This window comes from Rhinopithecus bieti, unplaced genomic scaffold (assembly GCF_001698545.2).
Source record: "Rhinopithecus bieti isolate Rb0 unplaced genomic scaffold, ASM169854v2 scaffold_1673, whole genome shotgun sequence".
Taxonomy (NCBI): domain Eukaryota; kingdom Metazoa; phylum Chordata; class Mammalia; order Primates; family Cercopithecidae; genus Rhinopithecus; species Rhinopithecus bieti.
In genome coordinates, this window is record NW_016804690.1 from 8,386,180 (window position 1) to 8,393,541 (window position 7,362).

The window sequence follows — 7,362 nt, forward strand, 5'->3', positions numbered from 1 at the left end:
CATTGCTTTATGTCTTCCCTCTCAACTCTTTAACTTTTGGTTCTTATTTTTGTATTACTGCACTGGTAAAGGCCACTTGCTCATGTTGAATAGAGGTGATGACAAGGCTGGGCATGGTGGCTTACGCCTGTAATCCCAGCACTTTGGGAGGCCAAGGAAGGTGGATCATGAGGTCATGAGATTGAGACCATCCTGGCCAACATAGTGAAACCCCGTCTCTACTAAAACTACAAAAAATAGCTGAGTGTGGTGGCATGTGCCTGTAGTCCCAGCTACTTGGGAGGGTGAGGCAGGAGAATCGTTTGAACCCAGGAAGCGGAGGTTGCAGTGAGCCGAGATCGCTCCACTGCACTACAGCCTGACGACAGAGTGAGACTCTGTCTCAAAAAAAAAAAAAAGTGGTGACAAGAGGCAACTTTGCTTTATTTTCTACCTAAAAGAAAATGCTTTCGGTTTTTACCATTACATTTGGTATAAGCTCCTTATACACATAATTTAATAGACTAAGGATTTTCCCTTCTTTTCCACTGATTTCTAAGAATTTTTATATTGGCATGGACTTTGAATTTTTTGTTGTTGTTGTTGAGACAGAGTTTCACTCTTGTAGCCCAGACTGGAGTGCAGTGGTGCCATCTCGGCTCATTGCAACCTCCTCCTCCCAGTTTCAAGTGATTCTCTTGCCTCAGCCTCCTGAGAAGCAGGAATTACAGGTGCCACCACCACGTGCAGCTAATTTTTGTATTTTTAGTAGAGACAGGGTTTCACCACGTTGGCCAGGCTGGTCTTGAACTCCTGACCTCAGGTGATCCGCCTGCCTCAGCCTTCCAATGTTCTGGGTTTATAGGCATAAGCCACCGTGCCCAACCTGACACTGGATTTTATTAAAAATAGTTTTTCTTGCATCTGTTGAGCTGTTCCCTGATTTTTCTTCTTTAATCTGGTAATGTGACAACTTACTTTGATTGCTACTTTAAAGTAGAATTAATTTTGCATTCTAAAAAATAATCTAACTTTGACATGGTGTATTAATCTCTTTATAGATTGCCAGATTTGGCTTGCTTGTATTTTTTTTTAAGATTTTTTTTTCTATCTCTGTGTATAGATAAGAGAATACTACAATTTTCTCTCTTTATAAGGTGATTTCAGGCTTTGATATTTGTAAAGTTATTACAAAACAATTTGGGAGAAGAGTACCTCTAACTTTTTTCTTTGAATCAATTCATATGAAATGGTTTTCTTTGGTAAATGTGTGGTAAAATTTGTCAGGGAAGTGGTGTGGGCCTGACATTTTCTCTAGATAAAAGTACTGATTTAAGATTATATTTTTGAAACAATTATAACACAATTCAAATTGTGTATCTCTTGATTTTTTTAACAAAACAAGCCAATTAAAATATGCATTACCTCACATACTTAACTGTGTGTGTGGTGAAAATCCTTAAAGTCTATTCTCTTAGCACTTTTCAAGAATACAATACATTGTAATTAGCTATAGTTGCACAATAGATCTCTTGAAGTTATTTCTTCAGCCTAACTGAAATTTTGTAGCCTCTGACCAACCTCCTTCCACATCTGCCTTCCAGCCCAGGTAACCACTATTCTACTCTCTAATTCCAAGATCAACTTTTGAAGATGCTACATGTAAGTGAGATCATGTGCTATTTGTCTTTTTGTGCCTGGCTTATTTTACTTAACATTATGTCCTTCAGCTTCATGCATGTTGTCCAAAAAGACAGGATTTGTTTCATTTTTTAAGGCTGAATAATGTTCTACTGTGTAGATATACGATGTTTTCTTTATCCATTCATCCACTGATGAACACTTTGGTTGATTCTATATCTTGGATATTGTGAATAATGATGCAATAAACATGCAGGTGCAGATACCTCTTTGACATACTGACACCACTTCCTTTGTATATATACCTGGTAGTGGCATTGCTGGATCATACAGAGGTTCTATATTTAATCTTTTTAGTAACTCCCATAATGTTTGTACTAATTTATATTCCCACCAACATTGTGCAAAGGTTCCTTTGTATCTACATCCTCTCCAACATTTGTTATCTTTTGTCTTTTCAAATAGTAGTCATTTTAACTGATGTGAATTGACATGTCATTGTGGTTTCAATTTGCATCTCTGACAATTAGTGATTTTGAGCATTTTTCCACATATCTGTATATCTTCTTTTGAAAAATGTCTATTCAGATCGTTTGCCTTTTTTTTAGTGAAAATACAGTGAGTTCACACTGAAGAAAGGGGAGTGCTGCTGGTGTCCTCAAGAAAGAGTCACATGCAAGGGGGTTTGAGATTTCTATCTTTACAGGTTTGTTTAACCAAGGGGTGGAATATCCATGAAGATTATTGGAGAAAGTGGAGATTTCTCAGAACTGTGGTGTCACCCATTTTTACACCAAATATGGATGCTCCCAGAGCTGTCATGGCACTAGTGGGTGTGTAATTTAGTATGTTAATGAGCATATAATGAGGCTATAGGTGAAGCCTAAGTCAAATCCATTGCCATGTGGGATCCAGTCTGTCTTAGTCAGCTTGGTCCACACCACAGTTTTTGGGGTCTTATCGGCCCCTTGCTTATGCAACTACTTTAAGTTTCCTTTTGCTAGTCGTGCACAACTGCTGCCTGGCATTTTTCTATTCTCCTGCCACCACCCTGTATTATTCTCATCTTCTTTTCCTCCCTCAGAGATTTCCATCCCTTATTCTTAATGGTTAAAGAGGAAGGAGGTCAGTCTTCTGTATCTTATTCCTGTTGATTAGGGGTGTTGCTCCTGCCTAGTGAGGATGTGGAATTCTCTGGTTGCCTAGTGTAAAAGTCCCATCGGTGGGTCATTAGGAGAATGAATTGGAGGCAGAGACTGGTTGACATGCTTGCATGACCAATATTTTGACATGAAGCAGTTGCAACCTAGAAGACACAAACTTTACAAGGAGGTTAAACAAGCAAGGACCAAATGTTAGTAGTAAATAAGATAGCTGTTAAAGGTCTCGGGAAAGGTAAGAACCATGTCACAGTTGGTAGATATTCTTTGATGGAGTCTCAGATGTTTTGAGTGGTGGGATTATTGAAATTATGTAGACAGATAGCCTGCTATTAAGTCTTTTCAACTTCAAGTTTAACCAATCATGAGTTATTAATATAAGAACAACTGGTGTGTTTTATTATTGCACAAACCTCTCTTTGTTCAGCTAAAAGTTAAAGTCTCTTGTTCTGGCCCCGACCATTTGAGTGGTTCATGCTCTGGCTGTGTTAGGATCTCATACAATGGATTAGCAATGAGCCCAAATCCTAGGATCCAAATCCTGCAAAATCCTGCCCTAACCAGAAAAGTTCGGGTTTCTTCTTCATTTGTGGAGGTAGCCTTTTTTTGTTGCTGTTCAATGGACAAGGTCTGGTTTCCTGGACTTAGAAGGTACCCCAGATATTTCAGTTCTGGTTTAGAAATCTAGGACTTGGATGGACAGACTTGATACTCTTTTTCCCGGGAAGTTTAGGACTTGAGTGGTATTCTTATCTGAGTCCTTTTTAATGGGTCTGCATTATAGGGATGCCATTCATGTATTGCAGTATGGCTCCCCTTTCTAGCTATATCTACCTTAATTCTTGTGCCAAGGCATTTCTGAACAAGTGAGGGCTATCCCTAAAACCCAGACGCAGTACTGTCTAGGTGTACTGCTGGGTAATATAGTTGCAGGATTAGTCTGATCAACAGCAAACAAATATTAAGGGTTAGGGTGCAAAGGGATACAAAATGAAAGCATCCTTGAAATCTAGTATCATGAACCAAGTGTTGTCTCCCAGTATTTGGGTAAGTATGGCATAAGTATTGGGCATTATAGGATGTAAGGGAATTACGGCCTCATTAATGGCTCTTAAGTCTTGAACTAGACAGTATTCCCCATCTGGATTTTGGATAGGGTGGACAGGAGTATTACAAGGAGAGTGACATGGAACCAGGAGGCCATGTTTTACAAACGTCTCAATTAGAGAGTGCAGACCTTGCCTGACTTCTTGTTTGAGAGGATATTGATGCTTGTGTGGGAAATTATTTTTGTCTTTTAAAGAGAAAATCACTGGCTGAGAATGTATTGCTTTGTCAGAGGTTTCTTGGTCTCACACTTGAGGGCCTACTTGAGCATTATTTTGAGGGAGATCTCCTGTTTTTCTGAGGTTGACATAGAAAAAAGCATTGCTATTAAAGGGGGCTCCCAAGGGCCTGATAAATGTAAAATGACTCAGAGGGTGGCTAGGAAGTTCCGTCCCAATAAAAGAGGAGGACACTGGCATAACTAGACACTTGTGAACCTGCAGCTCAAGGGTAAAGTAAAGCATTCCTAGGGGTGCCATTGACACCTGTGATAGTGCAACTTTTGGAGGGATAAGGGTCCAGAGAGACTGTTTAAATCAGAGTAAGCAGCCCCCAGGTAAATTAAGAAATTAATATTCTTACCTCCCAGGTCAAGAGTGACCCAAGACTCCTCAGTTGTGATGGCCATGCCTTTTGTGGGTGCTGCCAGGAACCTCAGGCCCCTTCAGTCCTCAGTTTTGGCCGTGATAAGCATCAGGTGTCTTCCTCTCCCTTTGGAGCTGAGAGCAATCCCTTTTCCAATAGCCTTCCTGGCTTTCAGTGAGGACAGGGTCCAGGTGGGCTTCCCTGGTAGGGACAGTTCTTGCTCCAATGTCCTGGCTTCCTGCACTTGAAGCAACAACTATAGGTTTGCCGGAAGCATCCCCCTGAGTGACCCTGAGGTTGCGGGGTACTACTTACAGCAAGTGTTATCATTTGGGCTGGCTGTCTATCCCATTGTTTGAGACACTGGGTCTTTTCAGGCTCTTCAACCCTGTGCTTATCATTGAATACCCCAAAAGCCACATCGAACATTTCATTAATAGGCATTTGGGGTCCCAAAGCCAACTTCTGTCATTTTCTCCTGATTTTGGGTGCTGACTGGCTACTAAAGTGTTTCCCTAGTAAAATTTGGCCAGTATCAATACTGGGGTCCATGTTAGCATATTTTTTTCAGGTCACTACAAAGCATCCCTGGAACAAAGCTGAATTTTCATAATTTCCTTATTTCTCTTATTTTATCACAGGTCACAGGCTTAGTGGTACATTTTTCCATTCCCTCCACTAAAGGAGCCACCATTAGTTCCTTATTCTTAGAGGAGCCTGACACTCTTGGTAGTTCCAGATAGGGTCATGGTTAGGCACAGACATGGCCCCTGCAGTGTATTGTTCAGAATCCCCTGCTGACAAGCTGCCAGCATAAGCCTTGGCCTCTACCCAAATACGCTGCTTTACCTCATGGGTACAACACATGAACAAGATAGTATGAATATCTCCCCAAGTTAACTCAAATGAGAGTGAGAGCCCAAAATTCCTCCATGAATTTTAGTTGGGTTATCTGAAAATCAGTCTAGCCTTTATCTGCATTGTGCTAGATCAGACACTGAAAAAAGTACATATACTTGCATGGCCTGCATCCTCATTGGCCATCACTCTAAGTGAGCATAACTTAGAATTGTCAGGGAGGTAGAAAATGCCAGTGCTAGTGACCCCAGCAGGGCTCTGTTCCTTTGGTAGGGAAGACCATATAGGTTGGTAAGCAGGTGGACTAGCAGTAGTGTAGCTGGAACTAGCAGAAGACTGGGGAGTCAAAAGTGGAGTTGGGTGAGAGGGAGGAGCTAGGGATGCAGGAACTGACTCTAGGTTAGGAGGTGTGAGAAGGCTCTGGGGAGGTACATTTTTCAAAAGGGGATCATCTAGGATATCTACTTCCCCAATTAGTTCCCCTAAAGGGGTATGAGCATAACAAAGGTGGCAATTTCCATGATGGTCAGAGCTCTGATGATGAGTCATGAAGGTCTGTACATATGATATTTCAGTCCATTTCTCCCAACATTTTTAAAAAGATCTAATTGCAAGATGGTATTACAAATTAAGGGTCCTGTTATCTGGCCATTGTGCTCTATTTTCTAAATTACAGTTACCCATAGCCTTGACTTGACCTTGGCATGACCAAATGCTGATGGTCCTAAAATGGGAGTGATGATGCTCCTGGCTGGTTCACCATGAAGACAATGCTGGTGGATTTGTGGGGGGTGTTCCCCAAATGTGGGTGGGACCTTGACCCCAGCCAGTATCCAGGCTCTTGACAGCTTCTGAAGAAAGAAGTCAAGAATGAGTCAGAAAATAGTGAAAGAGAGATTTATTACAAAGTGAAAAGTACATGCTCAAGAAAGGGGAATGTGTGTGTGTGTGTGTGTGTGTGTGTGTGTACTCAAGAGAAAGGGTCACCCCTTTGCCCATTTTTAAATTGAGTTATTTGTATCTTCCTGTTGAGTTTTTTGGGTTCCTTATATATTTTAGATACTAACCGCTTATGAAACACACAGTTTGCAAATATTTTCTCTCTTCCTGTAGATCTCTTCACTCTGTTGATTGTTTCCTTGGCTGTGCAGAAGCTTTTTAGTTTCATGTAATCTCGTTAGTCTATTTTTGCTTTTGTTGTCTCTGTTTTAGGTTGATATCCAAAAAAATCACTGCCCATATGAACCTCAAGGAGTTTTCACCTAGGTTTTCTTCTTGTAGTTTTACAACATCAGGTCTTAGTTTAAAGTCTTTAATGCATTTTGAGTTGATCTTTGCATATGGTATAAGATAAGAGTTTAAATTCATTCCCCTGCATGTGGATATCTACTGGACACAACATAATTTATTGAAGAGACTCTCTTTCCCAGTTGTGTATTCTTGGTGTCTTTGTCAAAAATGAATTGACCTTATTTACATATATTTGTTTCTGGGCTCTTTATTCCTTTCCATTGGCCTATGTGCCAGTACCATGCTGTTTTTATGCCAGCACCATGCTGTTTTTTATTACCTTAGTTATTCAGTATATTTTAGAGTCAGGTAGTGCAATGCCTTTGCCTTTGCTATTTTTGCTCAAGATTGCTGTGGCAATTCAGGGTCTTTTGTGGTTCCACACAAATTTTAGGATTTTTTTTTTGAAAAATATCATTGGAAGTTTGATAGGGATTACATTGACTCTGTAGATTATTTGGGGTAGTACGAACATTTAAAAAATTATTAATTCTTTCAGTCCAAGAACACAGATGTCTTTCCATCCTTCTTCAGTTCATTTCATCAATGTGTTACGGTTTTCAGTGTACAGGTCTTTTACCTCCTTGGTTAAATTTATGTGAGCTATGTTTTCTATGGAATTGTTTTCTTGATATTTTGTTTTGTTTTATTTTATTTTATTTTATTTTATTTTGAGACAGGTTCTCACTCTGTTACCCAAGCTGGAGTACAGTGGCATGATCACAGCTCACTGTAGCCTCGG